The following is a 17,402-nucleotide window of genomic DNA, read 5'->3' as shown; positions in this document are numbered from 1 at the left end:
ATTCCGTTCTTGAGGTGGAAATGATCACAGATTCCCAGGTGTTTGAGTGAAGTCATTTTTCCTTATCTCAGTCACTCAGGCTGCTCTCCAGTCCTGAGACTGTGACCACATTGTAGATTCCTATCAGCAGAGACAGCTGCCAACATCAACCCTGCCAATCTCTTTGGTAATAATATCCAGTTCAATGAAAACACTTCTTATTCACATGCAGTACTCACCTACTTAGTCTCACTTTGTAAACAACCTCCAGTCCCAGGAATGAGTCAGTGCCCTTCTGTTACAAACACTCTGATGGCAGCGTGTGCATCCTTCAGGGAAGAAAACAAATTTGCACCCATTTGTGTCCATCTGTCTGCTTGACGTTCCACTAAATGCATTAATGGAAATCACATTGGAAAACCAAACCCCTTTCCAGGTGTTTAAAATCACTTCGTGCAGAATTTACAGACAAAAAAAAATCTGTGTTGTCGGGAGCATAATCTTATTAGAGACAGTCTGTTGCACACAGCAACATGATCCTCTCACAAACACAAGCCATTGTTTTATGTTGAAATTGAAATATTAAGCCAAAAAGATCATGTAAACAATCTGCTGCTTGTCACTTGAATAAATGTTATAAAGTTGAAGGTGAGAGAGAGAGAAAACGCTCTTCTGAACTGAGAGCTTACAACTACCTGCGTACCGTATATGACTGACCAGCAATCCCAGAGTGTACTGGGAAAGCAAACAACTGTAACATTTGGCTGTGAAATATAGACCTGAGTTGGTTGCAGTTTTGACAATAATTCAAAACCCAATCGAGTTTGAATTTATTGTTTTGCCAGCATAAAGCCAATGAGATGATCTAATGTGTGCAATTAAAATGCAGACATTTTAAAAACTGGTCAGAGAGTAACTGCTGTCTGGGAGAGTTAACATCTTGCTCGCCAAGAAATTAGGAAAGTCTCTCAATCAAATAGTACCTTTTCATATGAAACATACTCAGAGTAAAAGAAGACAACGACGACCCAGGGAGATCCTCCGCCAGAAGCAGAAAGACACAACATTCACGAGTCACTGTGTGGGTTTGAAATTAAATTGATGTAATTTTAATAAGTGTCTTATTGAAATAACGTATAGTTATAGAGCTAGAGGCAGATAATAAGCAGTGAAGAGAAAGGGAGAGCTTAGATTTATGAATAGTTGTTTAATATTCACATTTTGAGTTAAAAATAAATTGATGCTATTTTCTTTAAATAGTGGAAGTTGTGAATTTTCTGTCACTCAGACATTAACAGATTATGTGGTGAGGTGAACTTTTCTGGGTGTTTGGTTTAATTAACAGACGGGTTCACCGTCATGTTGTAACAGAAGAAACACAACAAAGAACAGCACAGCACAGGAACGGGCCCTTCAGCCCAGAATGGTGTGCTGAATGTGACACCAAATTAAACTCATCCTTTCTGCCTATCTTTGTTCCATGTCTTTGCATATTCACATGCTTACCCAAAACCCCTTAAACACCCCTCTCATATCTGCCTCCTCCACCATCCCTGGCAGCATGTTCCAGATTCCGACCACTCTCTATGGAAAACATGTTACCCCTCACATCTCCTTTGAGCTCTCCCCCTCTCACCTTAAATGCACATTCTCTAGTAAAGATATTTCAACTCTGGGTAAATCATTTTGACCGTCAACCCTGTGCATCTCATGGCGCTGCGCTGGCTGTCCCTAACTAAGTCATTCTTTACCAAATGCGCATAAATCCTATCCGTAAGAATTCTGTCCAAAGCTTCCCAACCACTGAGGTGAGACTCACCAGGCTATAATTTCCTGGATTGTCCCTATTTCCATTCTTGAAGAGAGAAAAATCATAAGCTACTCACCAGTCCTCTGCGACCTTTCCAGTGGCTAGCGAGGATTCAAAAATCTTGAACAAGACCCCAAAAATCTCCTGTCTCGCCTCTCTCAATAACCTGTCGTAGTTACCATCGGGTCCTCGGGATTAATCCATTTTAATGCTCTTCAAGAAATCCAACGCCTCTTTCTCGACCTCAAAAATGCCCGAGCACATTTGCATGCTCCACACAAATCTCACTGTCCTCTATATCCTTTTCCTGGGTGAATACCGATGCAAAGTACTTCCACTGACTTCAAGCACAAGTTCCCTCCTTTAGTCTTGACTGGCCCGACCTTCTTCCTAGTTACGTGGAAGCTGTGGAAAGAGTTCAGAGGAGATTGACTGGGATATTCCCTGGTATGAATGGAAGGTCTTACAAGGAAAGGCTGAGGGAATGGAGGCCTTTTAGTTGGAGAGAGGAAGGTCGAGAGGTGACTTAATTGAGATATATAAGATAATCAGAGGGTTAGATCGGGTAGACAGGGAGAGCTATTTTTTTCTGTGAATGGTGAAGGGGACATAGCTTTAAATTGAGGGGGGATAGATTTAGGACAGATATTAGGGGTACTTTCTTCACTCAGAACAGTAGGGGCCTAGAACACCTGCCTGCAACAATAGTAGAATCACTGACGTTCAGGGCATTTAAATGGGCATTGGACATACATATGGTAATATTGGAAGGGTGTAGGTTAGATAGGCATCAGATTATTTTCACAGGTCGGTGCAACATTGAGGGCTAAAAGGCCTGTACTGCGCTGTAACGATTCATGTTCACATCCTCTTGTGGGTAATTATCTCCAGAACGATTTGGGATTCACTTTAACCCTAATTGCTCCTCCTTGCTCTGCTCATTCCCTGTTTGGGTTCCTTTGTTTTATACATTTCTCACATGCCATGCCAAAATTTGCATAGACTTGTTTTTTTACCCTTTTGACTAAATTCTCAGCCCCCCTCATTATCTATGGGACCCTTACATTGCCAGCCTTGTTCCTCCTCCTTACTGGAACATGCTGGTCGTGAAGTCTGATCAGCTCGCCTTTAACTAACTCCCACGTGCCCAATGTGGCATTGTCTGATGACAGCTCCTCCCAATTAACACTCCCAAGCTCCTGCCTAATACTGACATCATTTGCAATCCCACAATTTAGAAACATCACATGTGATCCTGACCTTATCCTTATTCGTAGCTACCTTTAAGAAAAACTTGAGTTGTGATCACTGTTTCCAGAATCGTCTCCCACTGAAAGGTCAGTCACCTGGCGAGGCTCATTCGGCAATATAAGGCTCACTATGGCCCTGTCCCCTCCTTACTGTTTCAAGAAATCGTCTTGGATAGCCTTAACAAACTCTGCACCGTCTCAACCTCTTGCTCTAAAGTAAGCCAGCAAATGGTGGGGAAGTTAAAGCTTTTTTGAGAACTCTGTTTTTATTGCCTCTTTCCATAGTCTGCCGAGATATTTGTACGTCGAGATTTCGTTGGCAGATTGGGGGTCCTATAGTATAATCCCATCAACTGCATCCTTCTTATCCACGTTGCCTCAGTGGGTGAGCCCCTCCAGTATGTCCTGAGTACAGATGTAACATTCACCCGATTGGTAATGCAACTCCTCCACCTCTTTTACCCTCCTCTCCATTTCGTCTGAAACAATGAAACCCTGGAATACTGAGCAGCTAGTCCTGTCCTTTTCCGATCCAAATCTCTGGAATGGTCACAATATCGGATCTGAGCTTAACTACCTTAGCTATGTTGCACCTTGTGTTGAAATTAACACAATCAGCCCATTTGTACTATGGTGTTCATTTCTCTGTATTTCTTTTCTGACTGACTTGTTTGCATCTTCCGACCTTCCTTCCCCCCCACATGCTGCCCTGCTGCTGTGGTTCCCAGGCCCTTGTCATTCTAGTTTAAACCCTCACGGGTAGCAGGAGTGTGCCTCCCTATGAGGATATTGGTTCCCCTCTAGTTCAGGTCACCCCTGCTCCAGAAGAGGTCACAATGGTCCAAGATCGTGAAACTCTCCCCCTGTACCAGCTCTTCAGCTATGCATGAATGTCTGCTATCTTTCAATTCCTTGTCTCACTACCACATGGGGCTGGTGGTAACGCAGTGATTACTACCCTCAAGGTACTGCTTTTCAGTCGTTCCCTATTTCATGTGCTTACTCCTCAGGATCTCATCCCTCTTTCTATCCGTGTCGTTGGTAGCAATGTGCATCATGACCTCTGGCCTCCCATTCTCCCAATTCAGAATTTCAAGCAAATGCTCAGAGATGTCCTTGAACCAGGCACCAGGGATACAACACCCCATCCTGGAGTCTCGGACGCAGCCACAGTAACACCTGTCTATGCCCCTAGCTAGTGGCTCTCCTCCCATTTTCACTCCCTTGGATTTTGCACGACCTTGTTTTACAGCAGAGTCAGTTATAGAGTCATAGAGTCCTACAGCACAGAGAGAGGCTCTAGGGGCCAGACTGATCCCTGGCAACCATAATGTCCATCCATGGCAACCCTATTTCCCTGCCCATGCCCCGTATCCTTCTAATGTACCTGTCTCAGCCACTTCCACTGACAGCTCATTCCGTATGCGTATCAGCATCTGTGTAAAAACGTTGCTGCTAATGTTCCCTTTTATACTTTCCCCTCTAATCTTAAACTGATACCCTCTAGTCGTCAATTCTTCAACCTTAGGAAATAGACTGAATGCATTCACCCTATCCATGCCTCTCATGATCATATACATTTCTATAAGATCTCCCTTAAGTCTCCTATGCTCTGAAGAAAAATGTCCCAGCTTGTCCAACATCTCCCTATAACTCAGGCCATTGAGTTGTGGTGTTATAGACCTGGATACCGCTGTTCTACTCCCCTGAGAAGCTATCCCCAACAATATACCAGCTCTCTCTCCTTAAACATCCCGCATCCAACACCATATTTGTCCCCTGTATGATCATCTGTGTCTTGCTGTTGCTCCAACCCAACCACGCGGACACCCACCTACCTGATGGAACCTGGATGCTTGGACAGGACAAGATCTTGGGTTTTTTTTAAACACAATGAATAGAATTCTGAAATTACATTTGGACTGAATGTAATGTAGAACAGCGTGAAATGGAGGTGGATGACTTACGTGACTTGCTGTAAGGATACTGACAGTAGGATCTGAGGTGATCATGAGTATATAGAAGTAGAATGTGGGTGACAAGCTGGGACTGTGTTGGAGTAGTCATGGTGAGAGGGAACAAATACTGGATGGAGAGTTTCAGCAGCTGACGGACTGACACTGAGGTGAGCCATCGGAAACTGAGCAAGTTATCATCATCTAATAGGACAGAAAAACTGATCCATCAGCCTGAAAGTGACTGACCACGTGGCTGTCAATGAATCCAATACAAGTGAATGGAAACATCGCTCAGAGCCTGTTTCTGTAACATTCAACAACACAACCAGGAAATGGAAAGTGCATAATGAGCTGAAAACAAGGCCACTGCTCTGTTAGCGTCAAAATCATTCAATGTTCAGTCACTGAATATTCTAATCTACAGAAAGGAATCTCCCAGAATCACAGCAGTAGGAGAAAACAAGCTTGGCAGAGACAGAATGAAGCCACCGCCTGCATCACAACAGCTCAGAACAAAGTGGCTGAATTCTCAACCAACTGACAATCAATTCAGATACTTTCAGAGTTACAGATCGAGTTTAGAATTATTCAGGAAACAGACTTACCAGATACACTGGTTGGTGGTGTGTGCCAGAAATCCATGAAATAGCTTTGTGATGTGCCGTTTTTTCGTTGAGAAATGATTCTTTGTTTTCGCTAAGAAGAGCAGATGCGTAGTTCACTGATCACTAGATTTACAGACAAAGGAAACCTGATCAAGGACTCACAGGTCAGTTACACTGTTAGTGACAGTCCATCGCACACAACAACAGCCTGTTACACAGAGAACAGAACAGATTCTAGTTTAACAGAGACACTCTCACAATGAACATCTGCTGCTTTAATAAAAATGTTACCTGTTTGAAGAAAAGGAACATATCACCAATACAGCGAGACTTTTAAACTGCCCAATGTAACTGCGGAGTTTTTACCCAATTCAGTGATCACTGTTTCTATGTATTTTGAAGCTATTTTGAGCAGTGTATGTATCATGGGTCGGTGTGGACGTGCTAGACTAAGGGCCTGTTTCCACACTGGGGGGATACTATTCAATACAATTATCAACCTGTCCCACAGCAGGATGGGTAAGGCCCAAGGGGAGTCTGTACCGGGCAGGGGTTGTGTCCCACAGCAGGATGTGTAAGGCCTGAGGGGAATCTGTACCACGAAGGGTTGTGTCCAACAGCAGGATGGGGAAGGCCCAAGGGGAGTCTGCACCGCGAGGGTCTGTGTCCCACAGCAGGATGGGGAAGACCCGAGGGGACTCTATACAGGGCAGGGGTTGTGTCCCACAGTAAGATGGAGAAGGCCCGAGGAGTGTCTGTACCGGGAAATGGTCGTGTCCCACACCAGGATGGGCAAGTCTGGACCCGGGATGGGTAATGTCTGAGGGAAATCTGTCCAGGGGAGGCATTGTGTCCTACGTTAGGGTGGGTGAGGCCGGACGGAAATCTGTACAGGGGAGAGTGTCCCCCACAGCAGGATGGGTAAGGCCCGAAGGGAGCTTGTCCTGGGGAGGGGTTGTGTCCCACAGCAGGATGGGTAAGGCCTGAGGGGAGTCTGTACTGGGGAGGGGTTGTGTCCCACAGCAGGATAGGTAAGGCCCCAGGGGAGACTGCACCGGGGAGGGGTTGTGTCCCACAGCAGAATGGGTAAGACCTGAGAGGAGTCCAACCCGTAGAGGGGTTGTGTCCCACAGCAGGATGGGTAAGGCCCGAGGGGAGTCTGTTCCTCGGAGGGGTTGTGTCCCACAGCAGGATGGATAAGGCCAGAGAGTAATCTGTACCGGGGAGGGTATGCGTCCCAAAGTAGGATGGGTAAGGCTCAAGGGTAGACTGTACCAGGGAGGAGTTCGGTCCCACAGCAAGATGGGTAAGGCCTGAGGACAGTCTGTACTGGGGATGGAATGTGTTGTATAGCAGGATGGGTAAGGCCAGAGGGAAAACTGTACCCAAGTAGGGTTGTGTCCAACAGCAGGGTGGGCAAGGCTCAAGATTAGACTTTACCAGGGAGGAGTTCAGTCCCACAGCAGGATGGGGAAAGCCTAAGGGGAGTCTGTACCAGGGAGGTGTTGTGTCCCACAGCAGAATGGGTAAGGCCTGAATGGAGCCTGTACCGGGGAGGGGTTCAGTCCCACAGCAGAATGGGTAAGGGCCGAGGTCCATCTGTACCGGTGAGGGATTGTGTCCCACTTCAGGATGGTTAAGGCCTAAAGAGCAGTCTGCACCGGGGAGGGGTTGTGTCCCACAGCAAGATGGGTATGTCCCGAGGGGAGTCTGTACCGGGGAGGGGTTGTGTCCTACTTCAGGATGGGTAAGACCCGAAAGATTCAGTACTGGAGCGGCATGGTGTCCCACAGCAGGATGGGTAATGTCCAAGGGGAGTCTATGTTGGGGAGGGGTTGTGTCCCACAGCAGAATGGGTAAGGCCTGAGGAGTGACCGAGAGCAAAGATTTACTTAGGGAGCTGAGGGGCAACATTTTCCACAGAGGATGGCTCATATACGGAATGGACTGCCAGTGGCACATGGGAGAAACAAGAACAATTACAACATGGAAAAGACATTTGGGCAGGAACATGGAGGGGAGAAGGTTTGAAGGGCCATGGGCTAAACGCAGGGAAATGCAACTCATTCAGTTCAGGAAACCTGGTCAGCATTGATGACTTCGGCCAGAGAGTCATGCAGCACAGAAACAGACCCTAAGTCTTGGGTTTTTGGGGGAGTGGACTCTCGTGACAAGGCATGTTGTCGAGACTGAAGTAAGTTAGAGAGATATGGATGGTCGTCTGGACTGGAGCAGGTTCAAACGTATGAAGTGATTGGTGAGAGGGGAGGCAAGTACAGAGATAGGAACTGTTTTTGGCATTAGAATGATTGAAGACACTGATCCACAAGACAAACCATAGATACAGTGTGGGAGAGGGAACACAGAATGGAACATTCCAGACAGCATTCCCACCCTCGCGTGGAAGGCCTGATTTCCCCTCTTTTGTACTGATGCTCACTAAGACAGGCTTGGATTGATAACTGTGACACTCCCGATGTTATCTTAGTACAACAAAACTTGCTGTAAAGGCGGTGACCAAACCTGGGGTGTGTCTGTATTGTGCACCCCCTCCAGCACTATAGCTATGTCCTGTCCTGTTAGCGGATGTTTGGAGCCCTCTCATTGCTCTCTGCACTGTGAGTGATCTTACCTCACTGCAGGATTTATTGAAGGCTCCAGATCTCTCTGCCCTGTGTCTCTCTGGCTGACAAACCATCTTTCATGAGGGATGGATGAGATACCCAGCAGCTGGGAAGTCTATTAGGTCAGGACCTTCCTGAGTACCTACAGACAGATAGACAGAATGGGAAATTAGACTGATGCAGTGAGGGCTACACATGTCAAATGGCACTGAGTCCCACAGAAATCTGGAACATCCCAGTCTCCATCGTCTATCTGAAGTGGAGAATTCTATTTGCTCAGGATCTGGAGTAGCTGCAAGAGCGAGGGACACTGACAGAGGCAACAATTAGACCCACACAGTGAGGGATACCACGAGAGTTACTAAGTAATATCACCAGAGTGCAAGATCAAAAATTGTGCAGGAAGAAAGGGTTTTGATTCATGTTGCACTGGGATGCGTAACCTATGAGGAGGCGAAGTGATAGCCTAGTGGCATTATGTGAGACAATTTATCCAGAAACTCAGCAAATGTGCTCTGGACACAGGTTCAAATCCAAACCATTGCAAATGCTTGAATGTGAATTAAATGCTTCAAAAAAGATGTAATTAAAAACCTGTAAGTGAGTATTAAACAATCGTTGATGTTAAGAAAAATCCACCCAGTGCATTCATTTCTTTAGTGAAGTAATCTAAGGTGGGTCTTTCCTTCGATTGTCCTCGACCCCGATAGCCCCGCTCTCCTGCACATTGACCTTCTCAAGATGGCGGCTCTGAGGCCCGCGCTCCCTCTTGGAGGAGAAAGTGAGGTCTGCAGATGCTGGAGATCAAAGTTGAAACTTTATTGCTGGAACAGCACAGCAGGTCAGGCAGCATCCAGGGAACAGGAGATTCGACGTTTCGGGCACAGGCCCTTCTTCAGGAATGAGCAGAGAGTGTTCAGCAGGAGAAGATAAAAGGTAGGGAGGAGGGACTTGGAGGAGGGGCGTTGGAAATGTGATAGGTGGAAAGAGGTCAAGGTGAGGGTGATAGGTCAGAGTAGGATGGAGGCGGAGAGGTCAAGAAGACGACTGCAGGTCAGGAAGGCGGTGCCGGGCTGGAGGGATTCGGCTGAGACAAGGTGGGGGGAGGGGGGATGAAGAAACTGGTGAAGTCCAAGTTCATCCCCTGTGGTTGGAGGGTTCCCAGTCGGAAGATAAGACGCTCCTCCTCCGACCGTCGCGTTGTTGTGGTTTGGCGGTGGATGAGTCCAATGACCTGCATATCCTCGGTGGAGTGGGAGGGGGAGTTGAAATGCTGTGCTACAGGGTGGTTGGGTTGGTTCGTCCGGGTGGCCCAGAGGTGCTCTCTGAATCGCTCCGCAAGTAGGCGGCCTGTCTCCCCAATATAGAGGAGGCCACACCGGCTGCAGCGGATGCAGTAGATGATGTGGGTGGAGGTGCAGGTGAATCTGTGGCGGATATGGAAGTTTCCTTTGGGGCCTTGGAGAGAAGTGAGGGGGGAGGTGTGGGCGCAAGTGTTGCACCTCCTGCGGTTGCAAGGGAAGGTGCCGGGAGTGGAGGTTGGGTCGGTGGGGGGTGTGGATCTGACAAGGGAGTCGCGGAGGGAGTGGTCTCTACGGAAAGCTGATAGGGGAGGGGAGGGAAATATATCCTTGGTGCTGGGGTCTGTTTGGAGGTGGCGGAAGTGACGGCGGATGATGCGCTGTACATGGAGATTGGTGGGGTGGTAGGTGAGGACCAGTGGGGTTCTGTCCTGGTGGCGGTTGGAGGGGCGGGGCTCAAGGGCGGAGGAGCGGGAAGTGAAGGAGATGCGGTGGAGGGCACCGTCGACCACGTCGGGGGGGAAATTGCGGTCCTTGAAGAAGGAGGCCATCTGTGTTGTACGTATTTTGAACTGGTCCTCCTGGGAGCAGATGCGGCGGAGACGAAGGAATTGGGAGAATGGGATGGCGTTTTTACAGGGGGCAGGATGGGAGGAGGTGTAGTCCAGGTAGCTGTGGGAGTCGGTTGGTTTGTAGTAGATGTCCGTGTTGATTCGGTCGCCTGAGATAGAAACAGAAAGGTCTAGGAAGGGGAGGGAGGAGTCCGAGACTGTCCAGGTGAATTTGAGGTCGGGGTGGAAGGTGTTAGTGTAGTGGATGAACTGTTCAACCTCCTCGTGGGAGCATGAGGTAGCGCCGATACAGTCATCTATGTAGCGAAGGAAAAGATGGGGGGTGGGGCCAGTGTAGTTGCGGAAGATGGATTGTTCCACATACCCTACGAAGAGGCAGGCATAGTTGGGGCCCATGGCTCCTCCTTTTGTTTGGAGAAAGTGGGAGGATTGGAAAGAAAAGTTGTTCAGGGTGAGGACCAGTTCGGTCAGTCGAAGGAGGGTGTCGGTGGAAGGGTACTGGGTGGTACGGCGGGAAAGGAAGAAGCGGAGTGCTTTGAGTCCTTCGTGATGGGGGATGGAGGTGTACAGGGACTGGATGTCCATGGTGAAGATGAGGCGTTGGGGACCGGGGAAGCGGAAATCCTGGAGGAGGTGGAGGGCGTGGGTGGTGTCACGAACGTAGGTGGGGAGTTCTTGGACTAATGGGGACAGGACCGTGTCGAGGTATGCCGAGATGAGTTCGGTGGGGCAGGAGCAGGCGGAGACAATGGGTCGTCCGGGGCAGTCAGGTTTGTGGATTTTGGGCAGGAGATAGAAGCGGGAGGTGCGGGGTTGTGGGACTATGAGCTTGGAGGCGGTGGATGGGAGGTCCCCTGAGGTGATGAGGTTATGGATGGTCTGGGAGATGATGGTTTGGATCCGCGCTCCCTCTTCCCTCAAACAAATGGCGGCCGAGACCCTGGGCCGCTTTCCCGACAGAGACTACCATCTCCTTATCCGGGCCTGGAGGGTCTTCTTCGTGTTTTTTCATCTATCTGCGTCTTGTGAATTCTCTCCGCTCCGTTCTCCCAGTGAGTCTCCCACACGCCGCTCTCTGAAGCAGATCGTAGCCGCACCCGGAGAAAGCTGCCCCATGTCTCGCTGTGTCCTGGTTAATGTGACACTGCGCATGCCCTTCATAGAAACCAAACTGCGCGTGCGTCGGAGGCTATCAGTGAGTTTATAGAGAATATTCATAACTGCACAGAATCACGGGAGAAATATTGGACATTAACAATTGCTCTGTCAAGTTACAGTCATTGATATGGTTTATATACAAATAGATTTTTCGGTCCAACTTAACCATACCGGCCAGGTATGTAAATTACCAATCGTTCTGGGAGTTTGAAAATAAGTTTGTTACTCGAGTTGGGTAAATTGATTGGAAATATGTACATTGTCAGATTTACATCTTAACGATTTCTTTAAAACCTCACATTGTTTTATCAGAGGGGATAATGCTCCACTATGTTGTGAGAATGATCAATCCTGCAAAACAGTTTACTTTCTGACCAATCCTGAAGCGCTCACTCCCGAGAATGCATTGGTCCCGCTCCTCACTCACTCTGGTTGGAGGACCGGACGCTGCTCTGTCCTCCAGTTCCGCCCCTTCCTCCCAATTGCAGTGTTGATTGAGGTGCGACTCAGCAGCTCAGCAACAGAAACATTAAGGGACAAGGAAAGTTGGAGTTGATGCGTTGTGATGCAGTGAAAATATCCCGAATCTTGGACCGAGAGGCCTGGGTTCAATTCACAGATGGTGCAGGTGTGTGTAAAAACAACTTTGAACAGGTTCAAGAGGGAAAACAAGGGAAGTCAGGAACCGAGTAAAAACAATAGAAAACGCATACAATGTGGTGGGGCTCTCAATACTCAGATGATTTTAGTCTTTACCAAGTGTTTCAGGGTCCCAATACAGTCTGTTCCACTCTTCCTTGTGCATAGCCATATACCACGATTGTGGGATAAAGTGTTATGGTGAGATATAAAGGTGCTTTTCTGGAACTCCCTCAGTTTTGGAAGGTGAAAATAGGTGAGAAGGAGTAGGGTTTTGTATGGCGTTACCTGTCCCCCTCCTGTTGCAGCATCATAATATTGCCCTGACTCTACCTCGTACATGTTTGGTAGAGGTCAGTGACATTTCATAAGCCCACAATACAAGATCCGTCACTCTGTTTAAGACAGCAGAAATTTCTTTTAGCACTATAGTCATGACATGCATGGACCTGTTGCAGTGTTTCAAAGTCCATGAGGCAGCCATACTCTTTATGATAGACAAACTGATTTTGGAACCTCCTCTGTCCTTAAGACTTTATGCACTACTTGCACTCTTCCATTTCCCCTTTGCATGTTCCCGTTCCAACCCACATCACTCCACAGTTGGAGCTGTCAAGAGCAGAAGTCTGTGGAATAGCCTCCCTAACCTTCTCTATCCTCCTTTTAAGATATATTTTAAAATCATTCTCTTTAATCAACGTTTTGATCATCCATGAAGCACCTTAGGAGATTTGCCATTGTAAAAGTTCCATACAATGCAAGTAGTTGTTGTTATTGCCGTACAAATATTAGATTACTTACAGTGTGGAAACAGGCACTTCGGCCCAACAAGTCCACACATCTCCCCGCCGAAGCGCAACCCACCCATACACCTACATTTACCCCTTACCTAACACTATGGGCAATTTAGCATGGCCAATTCACCTGACCTGCACATCTTTGGACTGTGGGAAGAAACCGGATCATCCGGAGGAAACCCACGCAGACACGTGGAAACGTGCAAACTCCACACAGTCAGTCCTGAGGCGGGAATTGAACCCGGGTCTCTGGCGCTGTGAGGCAGCAGTGCTAACCACTGTGCCACCGTGCCGTACATTAGGAGAAACAGGAATGATGCAGTCAAAATTCTAACTAGAAAGTCATGATAGGCGTAGTGTATAGGCCACCAAATAATTACATCACATTGTCATAGGCAATAAACAAATTTATAACTAATGCCTGTACAAATGGAACAGCTATTATCGTGGGTGATTTTAATCTACATGTAGTTTGGTCAAACCAGATCAATCCTGACCTGCTGCGCTTTTCCAGCAACACATTTTCAGCTCAAACCAACTCAGTCAAGGTAGCCTTGAGGAGTTCATTAAGTGTATTCATGATAGTTTTCTTGAACAGTATAAAATGGAACTGACAAGGGAGCAAGCTATCCAAGACCTGGCCCTGTGCAATGAGGCAGGAATAATTAATGACTTCAGAATTAGGGATCCCCTGGGAAGAAGCGATCACCGTATGGTTGAGTTAGAATACATGTGGAGAGTGTGAAGATAAAATCTAATAACTGGGTCCTGTGCTTGAACACTGGGAACTACAATAGAATGTGAGAGAATCTGGATAAAGTAGACTGGAAGCAAAAATTTTATGCTGGGAAGTTGATGAGCAGTGGAAGATTTTCAAAAACATTTTACAAAAGTCTATTCTAGTGAAAAGGAAGGACTGTATGAAAAGGCATACGTGGCAATGGGTAGCTGAGGAAAGTGATCAAATTAAACCATAAGACCATAAGACATAGGAGTGGAAGTAAGGCCATTTGGCCCATCGAGTCCACTCCACCATTTAATCATGGCTGATGGGCATTTCAACTCCACTTACCCGCATTCTCCCCGTAGCCATTAATTCCTTGTGACATCAAGAATTTATCAATCTCTGCCTTGAAGACATTTAGCGTCCCAGCCTCCACTGCACTCCGTGGCAGTGAATTCCACAGGCCCACCACTCTCTGGCTGAAGAAATGTTTCTGCATTTCTGTTCTGAATTGATCCCCTCTCATTCCAAGGCTGTGCCCACCGGTCCTAGTCTCCTCGCCTAACGGAAACAATTTCCTGGAGTCCACCCTTTCCAAGCCATGTATTATCTTGTAAGTTTCTATTAGATCTCCTCTTAACCTTCTAAACGCCAATGAATACAATCTCAGGATCCTCAGCCATTCCTCGTATGTTAGACCTACCATTCCAGGGATCATCCGTGTGAATCTCCGCTGGACACGCTCCAGTGCCAGCATGTCCTTCCTGAGGTGTGGGGACCAAAACTGGACACAGTACTCCAAATGGGGCCTAATCAGAGCTTTTAAAAGTCTCAGTAGCACATCGCTGCTTTTATATTCCAACCCTCTTGAGATAAATGACAACATCGCATTCGCTTTCTTAATCACGGATACAACCTGCATGTTTACCTTTAGAGAATCCTCGACTAGCACTCCCAGATCCCTTTGTACTTTGGCTTTATTAATTTTCTCACTGTTTAGAAAGTAGTCCATGCTTGTATTCTTTTTTCCAAAGTGCAAGACCTCGCGTTTGCTCACATTGAATTCCATCATCCATTTCCTGGACCACTCTCCCAAACTATCTAGATCCTTCTGCAGCCTCCCCACTTCCTCAGTACTACTTGCCTGTCCACCTAACTTCGTATCATCAGCAAACTTCGTTAGAATGCACTCAGTCCCTTCATCAAGATCATTAATATATTTGATTAGGTTAGATTACATTACATTACATTACAGTGTGGAAACAGGCCCTTTGGCCCAACAAGTCCACAACGACCCGCCGAAGCGCAACCCACCCATACCCCTACATTTACCCCTTACCTAACACTACGGGCAATTTAGCATGGCCAATTCACCTGACCTGCACATCTTTGGACTGTGGGAGGAAACCGGAGCACCCGGAGGAAACCCACGCAGACATGGGGAGAACGTGCAAACTCCACACAGTCAGTCGCCTGAGGCGGGAATTGAACCCAGGTCTCTGGCACTGTGAGGCAGCAGTGTTAACCACTGTGCCACCGTGCCGCCCTCAAATATATATAATGTGACTATGCAGGTAACCATGCCTGGGATCCAATCAACAACAAGTCCAGCAGTAACTTTAGTGCAATTGCTGAATGAGCAGACTGTTTAAGTCCAAGGAGTTATCCAAGCAGCACAGTCCTCAGTCATACAATCCTCTCAAGTTCAGACTGTTCAGATTTCTACTATACTTGAAAATGAGGACTCCCATGAATCTGTGGATAGCATGACTGACTCTCAGAAACGTAGAGAAATTCTATCGAGATGGCCTTCATACAGGAAAATCCTGAATGAACCTTCTTCTGATCCCCCCAGTGTGCCAGGAAATCGATGAGGAGAAATCAGAAGAAGAGTCTGTCTCAACCATTACTACAATGACAATGCAGAGACCCATCTATCAGACTAGCAGAGGACAATACATTGCTATTACACAGGGGGGAGCAATTCAGTTAGCCAACAATGGTACGGATGAAGTGCAAGGACTCCATACACTAACAATGACCAACGCAGCTATAGCCAAGGTTGGAGCAGCCATTATACAGTATGCACAGAGCCCTGATGGACAGCAAATCTTTGTGCCGGGTAGAATTTTGATAGAAACTGTCCCATTGTACAGACACAGCATGGGTTCATGAAGGGCAGGTCATGCTTCACCAATCTTTTGGAATTCTATGAAGACATTTCAAGCATTATATAAGGGTGCATGGTGTAAGGGGTAGAAGATTGGTGGACTAATAGAAAGCAAAGTGTGGGGATAAATAAGTATTATTCTGGCTGGCAATCATTGACAAGCAGTGTGCCTCAGGGATTGGTATTGGGACTGCAATTATTTACAATTGATACAGATGATTTGGAGTTGGAACCAAATGTAGGGTGTCAAAGTTTGCATGTGACACTAAGATGATTAGCGGAACAAAGTGAGTGGAGGACTGTGAAACTTTGCAGTGGAATATAGATGCATTGAGTGAGTGGGTAATGGTCTGTCAAATGAAATAGAATGTTTGTAAATATAAAGTTTATACTCCTTTGGTTGTAGTAACATTTAAAAAAAAAGAATGTTATAAAGTTTCATCATTTGCTCTTCAGAGGGACCTGAGCATTCTTCTGCATGAAGGTTGGTCACCAGATACAACAATCAGTTCAGAAAACAAATGGAATTTTGTCCTTCATTCCTGAAGGGATTGTGTTTAAAAGCAGAGGTTATTTTCCAGCTGTAGCTGGGTGCTGGTGAGGCCACACCTGGAGTACTCCATATAGTTTTTATCTCCTTAGTTGAGAAAGGATGTACTGGCACGAGAGGGGGATGCCAAGGATGTTAACTAGGTTGACTCCGGAGTTGAGGGGGTTGGCTTAAGAGAGACTGATTAGATTGGGATTATATTCATTGGAATTCAGAAGAATGGAAACATATAAAATAATGAATGGAATGGATAAAATAGAAGTAGAGAGATGTTTCCATTGACAGGTGAAGCTAGGACAAGAGGGCATCACCACAAGACTAGAGGCAGCAAATTTAAGACTGAATTGAGAAGGAACTTCTTGACCTCTATGGAATTCATTGCCCAGGGAAGTAGTTGATTCTAGTTCAGTAAACGTTTTTAAAGCTAGGTTAGATTTTTTTAAAAAGTAATTAATTAATGGACATGGTGAGAACGTGGGTAAGTGGTTCTGTGTCCACGAAAAGATCAGCCATGATCTTATTGAATGGCAGAGCAGGCTCGAAGGGCAGGACGGCCTTCTCCTGTTCCTAGTTCTTAGGTTATACATCCCCCCCTCATTCGTGACTTGGAGGTGTTGGTGTTGGATTGGGATGGACAAAAGTAAAATTCACAGAACGCCAGGCAATTGATAGAGATGATTGGTCAACAGGATTTTTTGGAAGCACTTCTTCATCAGGTGGTTTTCAGATGGTGTTGTCATTTTTAACTCTTGTAACTCATGAACAGCAACAAAAGCCACGAAGCAATCCGCATGCTCCAGCCAACAATGGGCCCCGGGTGATTGATGTCAGCGGCGGACCAATGGAAAGGCAGGGACAGAGCTGGAGGACCTGGCGAGGCAGTTGGTCCTCCGATCAATCAGGGTGATTTAGGGGCGGGACTAGACTATTCTACGTAACCATCCTCGCGGTCGTTCGGGATGTGTGGACGGAGAGCTGTTGATAAAGATAGAAATAAACAGCAGGAAGCGGGAGGGAAATGGTGTTGGTATGGGTTGAGAGAGTTTATAGACATTTGGTGCACATCGGAAAATACAAATTTGAAACTTAGTCCCGTTTTTGCAGTAAACGGGAAAATGCCTCATCTAGCGATTGACTCGAGTAAGCACCGCCATCTTTATTCGGGGCAACGATTCACTGGACACGTGCAGCCGCCAGCTTTGTAGGGGGCAAAGTTCAGCGGGATGCATGTGCAGCCTTCTCTGGTAGAGAGTCATAGGGCAGGA

At 46.8% G+C, this 17,402-nt stretch overlaps 1 long non-coding RNA gene across 5 annotated transcripts in view; it reads right to left on the bottom strand.

The window, feature by feature from the left end:
* The window catches only part of LOC148139966 (uncharacterized), an 88,928-nt gene extending 79,586 nt beyond the window's left edge, over positions 1–9,342 (bottom strand). For 2 of the 5 annotated variants that reach the window (XR_015753269.1, XR_015753272.1), the window contains exons 1-5: positions 8,821–9,342; positions 8,235–8,368; positions 5,603–5,810; positions 1,866–2,194; positions 219–308 (exon numbers count right to left, since the gene is read on the bottom strand). This is a non-coding gene — a long non-coding RNA (uncharacterized LOC148139966). The remainder of the gene's footprint in view (positions 1–218; positions 309–1,865; positions 2,195–5,602; positions 5,811–8,234; positions 8,369–8,820) is intronic. The other 3 variants (XR_015753271.1, XR_015753268.1, XR_015753270.1) reach the window with 2 other exon arrangements.
* Between the last annotated feature and the right edge of the window lie 8,060 nt (positions 9,343–17,402).

This window comes from Chiloscyllium plagiosum, unplaced genomic scaffold, assembly GCF_037043375.1.
Source record: "Chiloscyllium plagiosum isolate Xiang-an unplaced genomic scaffold, Cpla_swu_hap1 HiC_scaffold_36, whole genome shotgun sequence".
Lineage (NCBI taxonomy): Eukaryota > Metazoa > Chordata > Chondrichthyes > Orectolobiformes > Hemiscylliidae > Chiloscyllium > Chiloscyllium plagiosum.
Note: the sequence above shows the minus strand (reverse complement) of the source record. Positions and strands in the feature narration are given on the sequence as shown.